This window comes from Ursus maritimus, unplaced genomic scaffold, assembly GCF_017311325.1.
Source record: "Ursus maritimus isolate PB19 unplaced genomic scaffold, ASM1731132v1 scaffold_12, whole genome shotgun sequence".
Lineage (NCBI taxonomy): Eukaryota > Metazoa > Chordata > Mammalia > Carnivora > Ursidae > Ursus > Ursus maritimus.
The window spans coordinates 30,096,142-30,115,864 of NW_024423564.1; the positions used below are offsets into that span (position 1 = coordinate 30,096,142).

The following is a 19,723-nucleotide window of genomic DNA, read 5'->3' on the forward strand; positions in this document are numbered from 1 at the left end:
AGATCATGATCCCAGGGTCCTGGGATCGAGCCCCATGTTGAGCACTCTGCTCAGCAGGGAGCCTGCTTCTCCCTCTCCCTCTGTGGCTCCCCCTACTTGCACTCTCTCTCTCTAATAAATAAATAAATAAATAAAATCTTAAAAAAAGGAAAGGCCTTTAATTAGCATTTATAGAAGGAATACTCAGTACTATAATATACCCAGCACCTATAGTAACAATTAAATGTCACATGACATTTCATGGTGTTTCAGGAACCCTTCCTGCCCTGCTATGAAGTGCATGGGCTTTGTTAACATTTGAGGGGGAGACCAAGCGAAAGTAGGCATGTCATCTCACCTAATTTGGTGTGTGTGTGTGGGGGGGGTCATCTGCTGGCTGGTAAACTCCTCTTTATCTTAGTTACGGAGGAGAGTCTGGACTGTGTCCCCGTTAGACTCATCTCTACCCAAGTCCACTAAGTGATCAGGAAATTTTCTGTGTTTCCTAAACACATTGACATGCAATGTCCTGAGCCTAAACACCCCCTGAACACTGACGAAGGAGTAACCAAAAAAGTTAAGCACTGCAAAATCATTCCTAGTAGGAGAAGTAAGAGTGATATCCTGTCTTAGTAACCAGCTCGCTATGACCTTGTGGGGAAAGCTGGAGATGAGCAGCTAGAACAAGGGCTCACACTGAGCCTTCAGGACCTGTACCATACGGATGCTGCATCTCCCCAGGCCTCTGTCACCCTCCTCACATCCTCTAAGTTGCCTAGGTAACACCCCCATCGCTTTGCCACAGAAAACTGCCCCATTCCTTACAAGAGGAAGTGCTCCCAAGTTGCTGCTGTCTCTTCTTAAGTGCAAAATTGATGCCTTGGGCTTCAGCTGGATGTTTAACGAAAGACCTCCTGTGCCCAGCCCGCTGCTAGCTTTCAAGTAGGAGAAACTTGGGCTGGTCCCGCAGCGGAGCACATGGGGGGCCTCGGATGCCTCTCGTTCTTAGGCAGCGAGGGCTGCGGGCAGAAGCAAGTTTCATCGTGAATTACCTAAGGACAGATGACTCTCCGTGGTCAGTATTACTCATCTTCCAAAGATAATGCTGGCCAGTAACACAGGAGCAAAGTATTTTTCAGCCACTAATATGTTTTTCACCTGGCCCGCTGATGAAAACTTTTGGCATTATTGCAGTAAAGTAGTTTTTGTTTCCTTCCTAGATTTATTTCATCACAAAGGTCCCTTGTTAGTTGAGGATGTTTGTTTACTTCCTATGATAGAATTTGTTGATCCCCAAATCTCTCCCCAGATGGAGCGGGGGCAGGGAGGATCTCTCCTTATCCTGCCACAGCAGTAAATAAAAACTTAAAAGTTCGCCTGTAGAAGTAGCAAGATAATTGCAAAGGGAATGTTTATGGATTCAGGGCCTTGATCTATAAAGTGTCCTTAAGAAACTGACATCTTCAATTTCAAAGGAAATTGAGAGATTCCTAACCAACATGTGTCTTTTTGCCCAGGGGCTAGACTCTCAACTTGTCCCCCTCCATTTCCAGCTCACTATCTGCAAGATGAAAGGAACCAATCTAAGATTTCTAGAAGATTCTTGGAATTCAGCGTAATTCAATTACCATTAACATCTACTGAGTATCTGCTATGTGTAGTATTAGGTGGTAAAAATGCAATTTTGTACCACTCAGGTAGAGATTCCCATGGTTTCTATAACCTGCTTTGAGAAATTGTGCTAGAACAAAGGTTGACACAAACACTATTATTTCTTTTGCTTTGTCAACCTAGCAGCAAAGGAAGAAAACATTTTCCCGAAATGATTTATCCTAAAAACCCTGAGCCCTACAGGGGATTCTCATGGGATAGGTCACTGGGGTTTACGGAAAAGCATTCCAAATTCCTTCTATGCTTTCTTTCAGTAGTGACTTCACTTAACCTTGACAGTGACAAAGAAACTTCTTCAAGGAAAAATAACTTTAAAAGGAAAAAAAAAAGGGGCGCCTGGGTGGCACAGAGGTTGAGCGCCTGCCTTCGGCTCAGGGCGTGATCCCGGCGTTATGGGATCGAGCCCCACATCAGGCTCCTCTGCTGTGAGCCTGCTTCTTCCTCTCCCACTCCCCCTGCTTGTGTTCCCTCTCTCGCTGGTTGTCTCTATCTCTGTCAAATAAATAAATAAAATCTTTAAAAAAAAAAAAAAAGAAAAAAAAAGGATTTGAACAATAATTCAATCTTAAACATTCTTCTAGCAGGAAATATGAGTATATTAGTGGTACCAGAAAAATGTGTTAAAAGAGGCTCAACTGGAAAAAGAAAGCATATTTTTTTCTTAAACTCTTTCAAATGACAGAAATTATTCATGGGAACCCAAAAGGGAGCAATCTCTGAGGGTAAAACACTGCTATTTCACTGGTGGGTCTTTAGAAATACCCTAACTTTCCATCCATCCCTGTTCTAAGAAATCAACTTCCATTGGAAAATTCCAGGCTTAGGCAAAAGAATCTATTTAACTTACATTATAATGCAAAACATTTTTTGCCAGAAAACTTCCATCACCTATCAGGGTAGCTGCTTCTTCTCTCTCTCTTTTTTAAATGATACATTACCAAATGATTCTAAATTCTCAGATGCAAGACTGTACTTTCAGGCATCATTTCTATAGTTTGTTACTAGAGAAGTTTCTCTGAACATGGAGAGCACTGGAAACCATGAGAAGAGAGGCAGTGTTCTCTCCTGAGGGTGAAACTGGCTCTTAGTGTTGCTTCTGCCACTGCCATTTGTCACTGATGAACTTTCTCCTCTTCCTTTATGAGAGAGAAGAGGAGAGTGGCTCTGTGAGAGAGAGAGACCCCTGAGTGGCTAAGAAAGAAAGAAGGAAGGAAGGAAGGAAAGAGAGGGAGGGAGGGAGGAAGAAAGGAAAGAAGAAAAAAAAGAAAAGAGGAAAGGAAAGGAAAAGAAAGGAACGAAAAGGAAAAGGAAGGAAGAGAGAGAGAAGGGAGGGAGGGAAGGAATTCTCAGTTGCATTTGCCCTTCCACCCTGATTCTAATGTCAGATTCTAAATGAAATTTACACCAGTAAACATACAAACAGAGGCTTTAGAAGTAAGAATCATTCTAGATTATTTTCCCTTTTCCATTTACCGAAAATACAAGATTTGATTTTTTTGCTATTGCTTTGGTTTTACATCTCAGGACATGGTGTCACCTGCTATTTATTGATCAAAACATAAATCCGATTGACCTCCTTAATTCCCTTTCCCAGCTCCCCTATATCTGATTCACACACTTGTCCTGTCGGCTCTGCCACATTATCACCATCCAAGCTGTCTGCTGCTCTTGATGTCCGTTGCTGCTCTCCTGGTCCAAGCCACCAACATCTCACACAAGGAGTACCACTCTGGCTTCCTAAAATCTCTTCTCTTTCCACTCTTGCTCCCCTAAAATTCATTATTCACATAGTTATCAGGTTACTTCTCAAGAGCTTAAATCTAATCATGTTACTTGATGCGGTAAACAGAAGCAGAAGAAAAATTAAGTTTCCTTACTACCTACAGCCCATTGACAAGTCCTTGAAACAACAGGCAGAATGACATTCCTCTAGCAACTTAACTGCCTCGATGTTGATACTTTGCTAAGGGTAAAAGGCAATCTTAGCCTGACCCCAGGATCCTGTAAGTCTACTTTAACATACAAAAATTCCTTTAGAAACTTCCTTTACCTCTACCCCGCCAACCAAGATATATGTTGGCAATCGTCCCCCAACCATATGGCCCACCGATATACACCTGAAGGGTCTCATGTCTCAGGTTTTATTAGACAGTAATAAATGACCTTTCCCCAACAATAGCTAGTCCCCTCAAGGTCCTGGAAACCTTGTTTCCAAAATTCCTTAGAGACTTACACTATCCCTAACCCCCTTCCAACTTGAAAGTATGTAATGGGCCACTCCTCATGACCCCAGTACTGGTCTTTCTGCCCACGGGTCCTGCCCCTGTGCTTTAATAAAACCATCTTTTTGCACCAAATACGTCTCAAGAATTCTTTCTTGGCCATCGGCTGCGAACCCTAACATCTTTCCTACGTCATTACTCTTACCCCCTTGACATCTTCTGTGCCTTCCATCACACTAAAATAAACTGAAACTTTCTGGCCCAGAAGGCCCTGCATGATTTGGCCTACTTCTTTGACCTTCTTGCATATTCCTCATCCCTTACTCACTGCTCCTAGTGTCTATCAAACAGTATTTCTCTAACCCAAACATTAAACTTTTTCTCATCTCAGCACCTACGCAATTGCTGTTTTCTCTTTCTGGAGCTCTCTTTAGATTCTTCTTATTGTCTTTTCTAACCCACGAGTGCTCCATGGACTAACCCCATAGGAATCACTTGGGACCTTAGAAGAAATGTGAACCCAGGCACAACCGCTCACCTACTAAATTATAATCTGCATTTATACAATACCACCACTTGATTCATATGCAAATTATAGTTTGAGAAGGCCCAGTTTATTTATTTACTTTTTTAAAGATTTTATTTATTTATTTGACAGAGAGAGACAGCCAGTGAGAGAGCGAACACAAGCAGGGGGAGTGGGAGAGGAAGAAGCAGGCTCCTAGCGGAGAAGCTTGATGTGGGGCTCGATCCCAGAACGCCGGGATCATGCCCTGAGCCGAAGGCAGACGGTTAATGACTGCACCACCCAGGCGCCCCGAGAAGGTCTAGTTTAGATCTCAATGCAATTACTACCTTCTCTGAAAGGCATCACTGACCCTCAATCCAAATTAGCATCCCAAATCACTCTTTATTACACCATGTATTTGTTTTTTTCTGATGGCAGTTAACTTTATTTTTTTAAAGATTCATTTATTTATTTTAGAGAGAGAGTGGGGGGAGGGAGGGGCAGAGAGAGAGAAAGAGAGAATCCCAAGCAGACTCCCCACTGAGCACAGAGCCCAACGTGGGGCTCGATCCCATGACCCCGAGATCATGACCTGAGCTGAAACCAAGAGTCAGATGCTTAGCTGACTGAGCCACCCAGGTGCCCCGGCAGTTACCTTTAGATGAAAATATTTATTAACTAATATCTTTATTGGTTTTTCCCCACCAGAGTGTAAGCTCTGTGAAAGCAGGGGCCATATTTATGTTGTCCACTACTGTCTTCCCACCTATCCTATCTCATCAATACATATTTGATAGATAAATGGATATTCAAATACAACTTTAATCTTAATGATCAAAGAGATGGTGAAACAGAAGGGAGGGAAGGAAGGGGGAAGGAAGGATGGAGGGAGGAAAGGAGGGGTGGGAAGGAGGAGAGAAGGAGGTAGGGAAAGAGGGAGGAAAGAGGGAAGGAGAGAAAGATGGCTGGCCTTGGAAGATGACAGGGTAATAAATGAAATGGATTATAAAGGACTGCAGAGGTAAATAAGAGAAGATCACGGCGGGCTCCCCAGTGTGGTGTCAATTATGCTATTATTATCATTTCTCATCTTCTAGAGCTTGTAGAACACTGAAGATGGAAGCTTTATACTTCCTACTGTACTGCCAGGAATATATCGCCAATTAGGAGCTATTAAGAAGGAAAAAGTATGTTAACAACATGTGTGTTGTGCAAAACCTCAGTCCTGCGTTTCTCCTTTATTCTCACATGACTACCATGCTCATGACGCCTCTGATACCAGATGTACAGAGTTTGGGGTTTTCCATATCAAGCAATTCTGTGACACCAGCTGGGTGTCCTACAAATTAACTCAATTCAGACATCCACCTGCAGAAGACATCAGATCAGGTGAAGGGCTCAGTCCCATGAGACTGCCCCCATTTCAAATGACGATTTAAGTAGTAGGTCACCGCGTTACCCATAACTTCTGTTTGACATGGCTACAATCAGAGGTTCCCGTGACTTCCACCCCCGTAGATTTGATTATTTGCTAGAACAGCTTACAGAACTCACAGAAATATATACATTTACCAGTCTATTAAAAGATGTGATAGAGGATACACATGAACAGCCAGATGAAGATATACATAGGATAAAGTCGGGAAGAGTTCCCAGGGCTTCACCCTCCCAATAGGTAAAGGTGTTCACCAACATAGAAGCTTCCCAAAGCCCATACTATTGAGACTTTATGGAGACTTCCTCATGGTCAATTGTTAACTCCATTTCTACTGAGAGTCAGATTGGGTAATTAGACATCAGAAGTTTGTGCCTTGCAAATAGGCAATCAATACCTATGTACTGAATGAATTAAGAAAAGAATGGTTCCCTTTCCTCATCTCTTTCAGGATGGGTAACTCTATAAACAAATGTTAACACTCTCCTGGCCAAAGATGGAGACTGTGTGGTGAGAATAGTGGCGAGCACAGGTGGAAGGGAGTGTGTTACAGCTCCTCCAGCAAACCGTCCTTCCCCTTGGTGAGCAAGGGCCATGAAGCCCTGCTCTAAGAGTGCAAGAGCTGGGTCTGCCTCGCTGGCTCAGTCAGTAGAGCGTGTGCCTCTTCATCTTGGGGTTCTAAGTTCGGGCCCCACGTTGAGTGTAGAGGCTACTTAAAACCAGTATTTAAAAAAAAAAAAAAAAGGAAAGCAAGAGATATACAGTCACACCACGCCTGCTTTAATGCTCTGCTATTGCCTTCTGAGGGTTTTTTTTTTTTAAAGATTTTATTTATTTATGTGACAGAGAGACAGCCAGCGAGAGACGGAACACAGCAGGGGAGTGGGAGAGGAAGAAGCAGGCTCCCAGCGGAGGAGCCCGATGTGGGACTTGATCCCGGAACGCCAGGATCACGCCCTGAGCCGAAGGCAGACGCTTAACGACTGCGCTACCCAGGCGCCCCACCTTCTGAGGTTTTTAATAATTGTGTCTTTGAGCTTGGATTTTACACACTGATGGGACCAGGAGCACGTGTGTGAATAGAGGAAACAGGTACAACATGAGTGTCTACGCTTCCTTGCTGATCCGTTTGCATGTCACAGTCTTGATGACCCATGAGCGCAGAACTACCATGGATCCCCAGGGTGCCTGGGAGATCAGTACTACCCAAGCAAGGACAAGGTGACTGAGCTGGTGGGCATTCAGAGCCCTGAGGGCACTTGCTCTCCAGTTGAACCAGAACTTGATTTGAATGCAGAAAGAAAGTAATGGTGCTCTAAATGTAAATAATGTCAGTTATTTAGCAAATGACTGAAGAGCCCTATCATATCCTTTCTTATTCATGTTATTTCCCTGAATTAGCCAACCACATATGCAAAATATGATAACATAGAAAGAAAGGGAAAAATGAAAACCCAAAGTTCCTCCTCTTTTCTTTTCTTACTCACCAGTAACCAAAGGTAGAGTGTTGATAGTGTGTGTGTCATCTGGTGAAATCAAAACAGTTGAGTTCGTATTGTCTGGCACTTCCACTGTTCTGGTTAGCACCATACCTGCATGTGTGTCTGCGCCACGAAATACAGATTGTGTGATTTCACTATTTGGCATATAAGTTTAATAATATTCTTATATTGGTATTTAGAATGTCCAGTGAAGGGGGTGGGCAAAATGGGTGAAGGGAAGTGGGAGACACAGGCTTCCAGTTATGAATGAAGGAGTCACGGGGATGAAAGGCACAGCACAGGGAATAGAGTCACTGGTACTGGAATAGCGTTGTCTGGGGACAGATGGGAGCTACACTTAAGGTGAGCACAACATAACGTACAGACTTGTCAAATCACTCTGTTGGACACTTGAAAGTAATGTAATATGTATGTCAACTATACACCAATTGAAAAAAGAAAGCAAAAAGGACATTGCATAATATAAAGATGAACGGTAAATTTTATGATAAAAATCTAAAATTTTAATTTTTACTTAGGATGACATTAAGTAGCAAATAAAAAACACCATCACAAGTCAAGAGAAAGAATGAGGCAGAAAGGAGAAAACTTCCTATTTCAAAAATGACTGCTTTTACTCTAACCTCTAACTTGCTTCTAGCTACGGTTGGCAAGCTATCTCTCAACCGGCTTTTCTTAAAGGAGATGAGCCTTCTTCTCTACCCCCTAAAGCCACCACGGACTATTTTGAATATACACAGTTGAGTATTATCTCCACCTGCTGTGATTTCCCTTTGATGCGAAGATGTACTCATTAACCAAACCTTCTCTGGATGGACTAGCAGCTCAACGCTTGAAAGGCAATTGTTTTCTGTTCCCTACAGACTAAACCAAGGCTTGTCCAGACCAGAACCACCTGGCAACCACTGGTTGGACACGCAGATTTAAAGTTTAACTTTACACAAACAGTGCAGTGCCGTCCAGGGCAAGGTCCACAGAGACAGGCCCTGACACCCTTGCCTTTTAGTGTCTTGATGGCTCTGGATCATGGAGACCTTTAGGTTTTGGCCTCCACAGGGAGATTTCAAAGAGATAATGCTTCTTGTCCCTGAAAGACGTCATGGTCTCTAGCCAGTTGGGTAACCAAAACCATTTACCCTACAGAGCTCCTCAAGCACAAAGTGCCGGAGAGGGAAATATGCGAGGCAGAGGGTGGGTTTCTCAGTTGCACCTGAAAGGGTGCATGATGGCTGGTGGAAAGCCTGGCATGGGAAGTCAGCCCTGGGACCTGGGGCGAGCCACCCTCCATCATCTAGGCCTTTCTCCCCTCATTTCTAAGGTGGGAGCGATGATACTTACACCGCCTGCCTCCTGAGGTTGTTGTGAAAAGTAAAATGGGATACTTTTATGGGAAAGTGCTTTTTTTTTTTAATGGTAGAAGCGTGTCCACAGTCCTAAAGCTGTTAAAGATGAAGGGTGTGGAAAACATTTCAAATGAATGTTTTCAGTGACTTAAATGATTACAAGGCACCCACCATTGGTCAGGTTCCATTTTAGGTGATAGATATAGCAGTGAACAAAAATGGGCAAATATCTCTCTGTATTTCAAATTTGTTGTNAGGGATAATAACTGAGAAAAAACTCCACTGAGTGGAGTGGCAACTTATCACAGGATCACTTGGCAGATTACTCCGGTTATGACAGCTGACCAATCATACTGTTATGTGTCCGCATCCTCTTGCAATGGGCCGTGCTGTCCCTGACTGGTTCATCAGGAACCCAGGCCCTGAGGGGCCTCGAAGCTTCCATTCCTGACCTTAGTCCAACATTTGTGCTGGACTAGAGACCATAAAAGAATGAGATTTCCCTGAAGAGAGAGGCCCTGTACCAGCAGCACTGGGGCCTGGGCAGGCGGGGAAGGCAATGGCACACCCCTTGGGCTCAGTCAGATGACTGCAGCTCTTCAATGACCCCAGCGAACCCGGCTGACCCACAGAATTGTGAGAAGTCATACCCTGCATTTTTAAGTGGAGGCCAGAGAAGGCCTCTCTGAGAAGGCAACACGTAAACAAGAGTAGAAGCAGGAGGATGTTATACATGGATGTTTGTGTCTTCCCCCAGACTCCTGTGGTGAAGCCCTATCCCCCACTGTGGCTGTGTTTGCAGATGGGGCCTCGAAGGAAGTTGCTGAGGCTAACTGAGGTTGTGCGCATGCACCAAGGAAAGGCTATGTGAGGACACAGCAAGAAGGCGGTTGTCTGCAGGCCAGGAAGAGAGTTCTCAGTAGAAACCAAATTGGCTAGAACTTTGATCTTGCACTCACATCCTCCAGAGCTGTGAGAAAATACATCTCTGTTGTTTAAGTCACCCAGTCTATGGTATTTTGTTACGGCAGTCCAAGCTGACTAAGACAGAAGCCACGCAGATATCTGGGAGAGAACATTCCAGCAGAAGCAACAGCTGGCGTAAAGGTGCTGAAACGCAGGCAAGCTGAACACCGTAATGCTGGAGCATAGGAAATAGGGCCCGAATTGGAGGTCCCCGGGGTCAGAGAAGAAGGGGTATGCACATCAGTAGGCCCCTGAAAGGCTTTGTCTTTTACTTGAAGTTAAAAGGAAAGTCTGCAGAGGTTGGAGGGATGGAGTAATATGTTTTCAAAGGACATGCATTTCTGTAATATTTGACTTTTATGTAACAATGAACATGTGTTACTTTTGTAATCAGAAAAAAAGACACCAGACCACTTAGAAGACTCCATGAGAATGAGTTAACGAGTACAAGCTGTGTCCTTGAATGCCAACATGTGGGTACAGAGGAAAGCAGCGAGAGGCAGAGAGAGACAAAAGGGGGAGGGATGATTACAGCTGATGAGAAGTGCCAGTCTCATCAGGCCACTGGCCTTGGATTTTTTGAGGACTTGTCCTGTTCTCTGACTGTTCTCCCACTGGGAACTGCCCCCTCTGGAATGGTGCTGAACAAAAGAGGGGGGCAGGGAGCAGAGGGTGGGGCAAGAACAGAGAATAAAGCAAGGAGTAAATTCTTCCTCGAGAGGGATCCAGTACATCTGATCTACCCCAGCACTTAGCACATTGCCCCACTTCTATAGGGTAAGAGCTAGATGATCTCTTAAAGAAATGAATGAACAGACCTGAGCAGTTTTCCTGCACCTCACTCTCCCATTCCTACCTCCTCTTCTTTGTTAGTACAACTGAATTCTAAAGAGGATCTTTCAATCAGAGTGGGTGTAGTGGAGGGTGGATTGTTGACATAATAAAATGAAGGCTTAAGCCCTGCATATACCTCATGATCTATGTCTAGTTTAAAAAAATGTAACAAATTGAGCTGAACCTTCAAGTAAGGTTGAGATCTCACAGGGATAACACTTTACATCTCATCATCATTTTATCTAAGTGTGGACTGGGACTGGCAGAGTTAAAAATGCAATGGAAAGACTGTATGAGTTGCGTTATCTTGCAAGACCTCCATTCACTTTTTTTCCTTCTTTGGCTGGCAGAGGGATAGATGAATAGACAAAGATGCCCAATGCCCTGGACAGAGAGTACTTTTTAAATGAGCACCCTGTTTAAAGTGCAAATGTGCTTTGCTATAAGCAACAGATGCGTTTGCTAAACATTACGTATAACCCACTTCTTTTTCTGAGCTCCAGAGGAGTTAACTCTGCTGAACAGAAGGAAAGATTCTTTGTGTTTTGTGAATGATCACCCCTTAGTCATTTGTTCTGTAATTTGGCATTTCATGGGTCAGGTATTTTATAAAATTCTCGAAGGAAGCAGTGACCAATTATTTCTGATTATGGAGATAATTTTTTATCTTCTTGAATAGATTAGAAAAATTTGAACATGTTCAGTCCCAACGATCAGTCTTAGTGCAAGTTTCAAGTTAATGAAAAAGAAATACAAAATACTGATCAGCCCAGTGAAGAATGGGTACCAGAATATGCCATCCTAAAATATGCCACTTTGGCGTAAGGAATATTTTGAGCTGAAGGCAATTGAGAAGAAGCAGATTTAAAAAAAGCTCTCGGCCCACGCCTATTTGCCTAAAAGTAGGATGTAAAGGTACCCTGTCTCTTTTCTCTACCAGGAAGGACAGAAGTTAATCACTGGAGACAACTCTAGATCCTTATCAGCTCAGAGATAGCACCAAAGAAATCTACAAAACAATCTTCACTAGCTAAAATTACCCCTTACCTACCATTAATTTCCTTGTACATTTGTCTTTCCACAATTTGCCACCCCTAGAAGCTCAAAGTCCTTTTGTTTCTTTGACACTTCACTAAAAATGTATTGTTCTGTTGTTAAAATGCTATACAATCAACAAAACAAAAAGACAACATACTGTTTGGGAGATGACATTTGCAAATGACATATCTGATAAAGGGGTTAATAAACAAAATATATAAAGAACTTAAACAACTCACAGCAAAGAAATCCAAATAATATAATTAAAAAATGGGAAGAAGACACGAGCAGACATTTCTCCAAAGAAGACACACAGATGGCCAACACACACATGAAAAGATGCTCTATATCACTCATCATTAGGGAAATACGAATCAAAACCACAATGAGATAACACCTCACACCTGCCAGAATGGCTAAAATAAAAAACTGAAGAAATGATAAGTATTGGAGAGGATGTGGGGGGAAAAGGAATCCTCAAGCACTGTTGGTGGGAATACAAACTGCTGCAGCCACTATGAAAATAGTATGGCGGTTTCTCAAAAAATTAACAAGAGTTACCGTGTGATCCAGTAATTCCACTACTGGGTATTTACCCAAAGAATATGAAAACACTATTTTGAAAAGATATATGCACCCCTATTTTTATTGCAGCATTATTTATAATAGCCAAATTATGAAAGCAACTCATGTGTCCATCAGTAGATGAATGGATAAAGATGTGATACATACATACACAATGGAATATTACTCAGCCATAAAAAAGAATGAAATCTTGCCATTTGCAACGACATGGATGGACCTAGAGGTTATAATGCTAAGTGAAACAAGTCAGTCAGAGAAAGATAAATACCATGTGATTTCAGCCATATGTGGAATTTAGGAAACTAAACAAATGAACAAAAGAGACAAACAAAGGGGTGGCTGGCTTAGTCTGTAGAGCATGCGACTCTTGATCTGGGGATCATGAGTTCAAACCCCACACTGGGTGTATAGCTTACTTAAAAAAAAGAGAGAGAGAAAAGAGATGGGGCGCTTGGGTGGCTCATTCGGTTGAGCATCTGACTCTTAGTTTCAGCTCAGGTCATGATCTCAGGGTTGTGGGATTAAGCCCTGAGTTGGGCTCCCCACTCAGCAGGGAGTGTGCTTGAGATTCTCTCCTTCTCCCTCCGCCCCCCTCCCCGCTCACGTGGTCTCTCTCCCTCTCTCAAATAAATAAATAAATCTTTAAAAAAAGAGAGAGACAAATCAACAACAACAACAACAAAACCAGACTAAAATATAGAGAACAAACTGGTGGTTAGCAGATGGGAGGTGGGTAAGGGGGGGATGGGTGAAATACATGAAGGGGGTTAAGAGTACACCTATCACGATGAGCCCTGAGTAACATATGGAATTGTTGAATCACTATTGTGCACCTGAAACGCTGTATGTTAATTACACAGGAATTTTTAAAAGATGCAATGCCAACCCAATTCTATCTATCCCTTTGAGTTACTCACCTCTGGGTGCTCCTGTGTATACGTCCTATGCGCTTGTTAACAGACATCTGTTTGATTTCCTCTTGTTAATGTCTTTTGTCAGTCTAACTTTCAGGGCCAGCTCAATGAACCTAAGATGGGTAGAGGGAAAACAATGTTTTGTCCTCCCCTATATCAGCAACCAATTCCTTATCCTTTATGCAATTAAAATAGTTAACATTCCTGATTGAGGACCCAATAAATTAGCCCAAGACACAATTCCTTGCAGCTATTCTTCAGAAATCTGTCTTCAGGCCTTTGGCCAGATGGCTCATTGGGTCTGACCCAAGTTTAGAGAACTACTTAGAAACATTCATAACCAACCAAAGAGGGTTCCTAATAATACACAGTCTGGTTACTCTGATTTGCTGAGCAAAATAAACAAGTTAATGAATGTATGAAAAGCTGCTTGTGAGACATTAAGTCCTCAATGACTTGCCTTTGCTGACTTTTGAAAGGAAAGAAAGGCACAATCCGTTCCTATCTGGGCAGTGTCCATTTTCTCAGCTCTAGCATAATAACACATTTGAACAGCTTTATTTTCCAGATTTTTTTTTTTCTTGCTTATGGACATATCCTCCAAATATTTTAGAACCTTCATTAATGAAAACCATTTAAATGTATTAAGCACTCAACATGCTAGATACCATCCTAAGTGCTTCATATGTGTTAACTCAGTGAATCCATACAATGCCATGAGCTGAATACTACCATTAACCCCATTTCACAGATGAGGAAGCAAAAGCACACCCATGTGACCTAACTTGCCTCCAAGGCAGTTCAGACTAGCTGGAGCTCTCCCCACTGCACTCTGCAGCTTCTCAGTCCCACGGACAAAGAGCAAGTGGTTGAACTATTGGCAGAAGGCTCTATTTATAAACAGGGAATTAAGCCTGAGGCCAAGAATTAATTTAATTTCCTACAATTAGGAGAGTGACTAAGTTCCAGCACCTAAGGGTTCAGCAGGAGTTGTTAACGGACTACCTCTTGCAATCTTCCCCAAAGCAACCGCACCAGTCCTGATTCACCGTCACTGAGCACACGCGGTATTTCCCATGTCTTTAGCTCTGGCTGCTGGAAGAACTGAGGCCATACTTAGAATGTGTCATTGGGCTAATTTTATTCTGTAAATAATAGAATAACTGTTTACAATATTTTAAAACATCCCCACCTTTTTCCAGGCCTCCTCTGAGCTCCTTCTGATTGCGCCATCTGCATACTTTCTTGGTCACCGCTGACTCTAATTTTAGTCCTGGTGAATGAGAAGATTCTTCTGCTTCTATTGTCTACATAATAGCTGTTTTATCTTTTAAGAGCTCTCCTCACCTTTACAAGGGGTCAAACATACAGAACACACATGTGGTTTTCAAATGACAATTCCTGTTTTGGTTAAAATTTACTCCCGGCAACCTGAGCCCACTTTAGGTAAGATATTAGAATAAACTACTATGGATAAGGAACAATTAGAAAGGATAAGAAAGGCCAAGGGAAAACAACAGCAGCAGTCTGGAGGCTTTGAAATGTAAATCTAAAGGGGGGTGGGTTACAGGGGTACCAGCAGGGGTGGGAATGTTAGCTTCCTCAACTTTACACATTCTTTCTTTCTTCTAAGCAATTTCTTCCAGTAAAACTGGTTCTTTCTCCCCAGGGACCACAAATATCTGATTCTTGTCCTAGCCCAGATGGTGGAGTACAGTGACCGTCAACAGAAGAAAGAGATCCAGTAAAAATAAAGGTCAGGAGATGCAGGCGCAGGGTGCCGCTTGGGTTGGTAACAGCTTGAGAATCTGTCTGAAATGCCATGCTGGAAGGAAAAGTCACATCTGTCCGGAGGGCCCAGCAAATGTTACAGTGTTTTCCTGCACCCACCTTTCTGGACCTGTTGCATGCCACTCTTCACATTTACTCTGCATCACATAGTTAAGACAGAGCTGTCTCATTTCTGAGTAAAAGACCATGAGTAAAGACGGTCATGCCTTGAACATTCAGTGAGGGGAAATAATTACATTACCTTGGGTGGACTGCCCTTTCATGACTGTCAGCCAAACAGAGGAAACAAGTCGTAACGCTAAGGACAGATGCTGAGACACATCAAGACCCTCTATTACTAAAGAATGAAGGAAAACCTTAGCTTGGGGCAGATTTACATAACCAGATGTCAACGCAGCTTTCACAACCTCTTTCGAATTGCTGACGGGAGCACCAGACATGTGCTGTGTCGTTTGGTGAGAGAGCAGAGCTCTGTTTGTGGGCACGCTTGAGTTTGAGGCTGGTGTCTGCTGCTTACAATGTGGAACCAGTTAGCCTGTCCGAGTCCATTTGTTTATCTCTTCAATGGGGATGATGCCTTTCTCTGAGTGTCTGGTGAGGGTGGAATGAGATAAGGTATGCACATTACCTAACAGTGCCCCAGTCTCCTGCTGGCTAGGTGACCCAGGGCAGGTTGTCTGACCTCCCAGTTTCCTCATCTGTCAAATGGGGATATCCAGACCTGCCAGGTTTGCTGTGACAAGTAAGTCAAAGTCAAGTGCCCGGCTAGTATACAGTCCGAGCTATTATTGCTACTTATATGGCCCAATCCACACTCAAAGCTCTTCTTCCACCTTCAGAAATGGACACCCGAAACACCTAATCCCCTGCATAACAGCGGTTACTTAGAACTGTTAAGTGGAAGCTGTAATCTTGAGTATGCATCAGCTACTTCTCAGGCAGGAATGAAAATACTGATGTGGACTCAATTTTCTGCCTAGTGTGATGAGAAATTAATAGCAAACTATGTTTGCTCACCGTTTATCTCCAGGGAGCTCTGGGCACAGTGCTGACAGAATCTTCACAACATCCTGGCGAAGAGGAGATGATGACTGATTTAATCACCATCTTCAAGACGATGAAGGATGAAGGATTGTCATCTGGCTGGTGACCAGCTGTTTCCACCACAACCCAAGCCAGATAAAGAGCCGGCAGGCCTAAGTCATAGGAAAGATTTGGGTTAAACCCCTGGAGATACATCTTGAAGAGGTTTCCATCTAGGCAGTGCTTCGTTTCAAAGTACTGATTTATGTGGCTACTATTGAATTATAGTTTCCCAGTGGCAAATTGAAAACATAGATTTCTTTACAGTATATACACAGCTTGGCTTAACACCTGGGTGAGTCCTTTGGGCGGGTCTTCCCCTGAAACGACTCCAGCCAATTTCCATGCCAGGCTATTTGGCAGTTTCCCAGGGACATTCTGGAAAGGCTCAAATGAGCAGGTTATCCCATGGTTGAGCGAGCTTTAAGCAGCTAACCCAGACCCAGCCTGAAGGTGAAACAATGCAATGGGGTAGTTTAGCTATCTGGGTTTGTGGTAGGGTGTCCGTCACCTGAGCACAGGCGCATATGTCGTTAGAGTGGTTATAGGACCTACAAAAACCTCAGACTCCTGAGAGAATATGTAGTCCCACCACCTCTTCAATCAGTCAACAAAAGCAATATGACTATCACATCGCCTTCCTATGGTTGCCACGGTGATATGAACGGAATGGTTGACGGCAGAAGCAAAAGGGAGGCATGGAAGTTACCGTAAGCTCAAGCACCAGCAAAACCCCAACTCCTCCCCAGTGAGAGCCCAGCGAGAGGCTGATGGGAGAGGCAGATCCCAATGGTGGTAGAAACACTAGTCACCAGCACCGTCTGTTTCCCAGCTCCTGATGATGACTGGCTTGTTAGTGATAGGTGTTCTCTTTAGGACAATGCTTCTCAAGTTTTACCATCCCTATAAATTACCTGGGTATCGTTTTGTTAAACTAGAGATTTTTATTTCATCGGTCTGGGTAACTATCTGAGACTCTGCATTTCTGAGAAGCTCCCTGCACAGCAGTTTGAGCAGCAAAGTCTTCAGGACTTGCATGTATGAGAACCCCCTAATGAACGGGGGCTTCAACAAGACAAGAGTTTACTCCTTTATGTAACCCAGCTCTTGAAGTTGCCCGGGGCCTAGTCTTCTGCTCTAGTGCTGGGCCATACCTGGTGTGTTGCTCTGGGTCTGCAGTCCACACGGTACCCACTTCTAAAACCTGCAATTTAACCGGCAGCAATGGGGAAGGGGATGGCATGCCCTTCCCTTTAAGGGCCCAATCCAGAAATTGCACATTTCCCTTCCATTCCCATTCTTTGGGCTAGAATTTAGTCGCACGGCCACATCTAGACCCAAGTAAGTCAGGACATATTTTAGTTTATGCATATTTTATGCTGTGTTACCAGGTGTGCATTGAAAAGTCCATACCAAGGAAGGAGAGAAAGCATAGTAGGGGACGCTGGCAGTCTCTGTCACAGTTGGGGATGAAAATAATAGCGACACTGGAATGTTACTGAGTACTTACTCTCTGGCAGGCACGGCACCTTAGATGAATCACCTCGTTCAACCGTCACAAAAAAACCCCATTGGTAGGTACTATTGCTATTCCCACTTACAGATAAAGAAACTGAGGCTTAGGGAGGTTAAGTAGCTTGCTACCGCCAGAATTCAAATCCAGGCAGGACTGATGACAGAAACAGCAGGTGTGCCCAGGCAGTTTCAACCCTCGGAGGTCCCCCAGCAGCGGGAGGGCGGTGGGTTGTGAGTCTATGAGACGAAACCCTGCAGGACTGACTACACAGAAAATCTTGTGCATTCCACCAAGAAAGACAATGCTTACCTGGGACAATTTATACATCGTATTTCCAGAGGCAGAAGGATGAAGACATTCTCCTTCAGAGCTTTAAGATTTGTGAACCAAGGAGCTTATTATTTCCCTGGTGGCAGCGACATGGTTGTCACCTCAGGCTACCCCAGTCTTGAGAGGCGATGGTCTGTGCCCCTCCTGTGGTGCACCCCCCCCCCCACCGCCCCTGCAGCTGTCGCTACCCTGAATACCTGGTGCGTTTGTCCTAGGAGAGCCACAGCTGGCCAGGACCAGATGGGACCACTTCTTGTGTCAGTCACAAGTTAGAGGACATTTGGAAAACTGTTTTCCAAAGTTCTCCCCCCTCCTTCTCCTTTTCATGAAAAGGGCTTTTTGTTAGTACAGCCTTTGTTTGGGGATTCAGTTGATAAAGGGACCATTTTATTGGGATGAATTACTGACGCAAGTGCTGCCAGAAATCCTAGCGAGAGGCCAGCACTCTGGCTTTTATTCAGCAAGGTGAATGGAAACAGCTACTGGGCATCGGTATCAAGGGCACTTTGGAGTTCACTGCCATCAGCAACTTCAGTTTAGTTGCTAGTTGACTTTGAGTTTAGCGGAGACAGTCAGAGAAAGTGCTAGCAATAAAATATAAGACTTTTCCCTTTATATATAAAAAATGTCAAATGGGCAGGAACTGTTGGCCAGGGCTTATATAGAATGAACTCTTTCTACCTATTATTAAAATTGCTAAATCTCCACTACAAAGACTGGGGTCCCTGTAACAAACTTCAGCTTATTCTTCTGAATCCCTGGAAAAGTCACTTTTCCGTTGAGCCAAATGAAAGCTGGGGGAAAAAAAGTCAAACAGCCAAAAGTAAACCTCAGACTTTGTGGGACTCACACAGACGTGGAACATTTAAAGGTTCTTTAAATTAATTGTCTTCAGATGGTGCTCAGAGGACTTTGGAAAAAGATATGAAAATACTAGTAAGCCGAAACGTGTACATCCGAACTTGTTTCTCTCCCATGTCTGGTGCATGCAGTGCCAACGTAAACTTGTGAAGACACATGGACTGATAGTATATTTCTCCATAATCTCATCTACTGTTTTGTTGAGACTCCAAGACCCAGTATATTTAAAGTCTGCTAGATGAATCAGCATTTCTTGAGCAACCTCTTTTAAAAGATTGCTATTTGCAAACAGTGGCAAGGAATGAGGCACTTAAATCAATTGACCGTGAACTCTTCAGAGTTCAAGGAAATCATTAAGGGCTGATAAAGTCAATACAAGTTTGGGTAAGAGAAAAGGTCCCCCTTGATGTTGTCTGAAGGCATGTAACACCAATCAGTTCTAGGTGACTGAACCCCAAGTATTGATTAGGAAACGGGTGCCCACAGGCAAGTGCCAGCTGTCCAGCTTGGGAGTGTCACACAGACTGGCTCCTGCAGATCTCACTGAAAAACAAGATGAGCAGTGGGGATCCTGCCATCTACGCCCTGCAAAAACAACACGCACTTGTTTTAAGAAAGGAAGACAAGTTTCCTAGTCTGTAAAGCAAGAATCATAAGATCTGGCCTGTTTATCTCACAAGCAAGATAATGAAGCATCCTTTTTAAAAAAAGATTTTATTTATTTGAGAGAGGGAGAGAGAGATTACAAGCAGGGGGAGCGGCGGAGGGAGGGGGAGAAGCAGATTCCCCGCTGAGCAGGGAGCCTGATGCGGAGCTCGATCCCAGGACCCCGGGATCATGACACGAGCCCAAGGCAGACACTTAACCAACAGAGCCACCCAGGCGCCCCTGAAGCATCCTTCGAAAAATGCTGTACCCATATCTGATGGTGGCATTATTGTGCAGGGAGAACAGTGCCCTATGTGGCTGGTGGGAAGGAACCATCTAGAAGTGTTTACAGGCAGAATTTATAGGCGCAAAACTTCCCTGAAGCTCCTCTTCAAGTGTGCCCCCTCCCAGCCATAGTTCATTCACACAGATTCTGTACACCTTCCAGATTACAATTATAATTAATCATTTGTATAATTCACATTACTAATATTCTC

At 43.6% G+C, this 19,723-nt stretch overlaps 1 non-coding gene across 1 annotated transcript; it reads left to right on the forward strand.

Moving 5' to 3' along the window:
• Window positions 1-2,613: 2,613 nt before the first annotated feature.
• LOC121102148 lies at window positions 2,614-2,825 on the forward strand. The gene has a single exon (XR_005834236.1). It is a non-coding gene; the product is annotated as a small nucleolar RNA U3 (small nucleolar RNA).
• The last annotated feature ends 16,898 nt before the right edge of the window (window positions 2,826-19,723 follow it).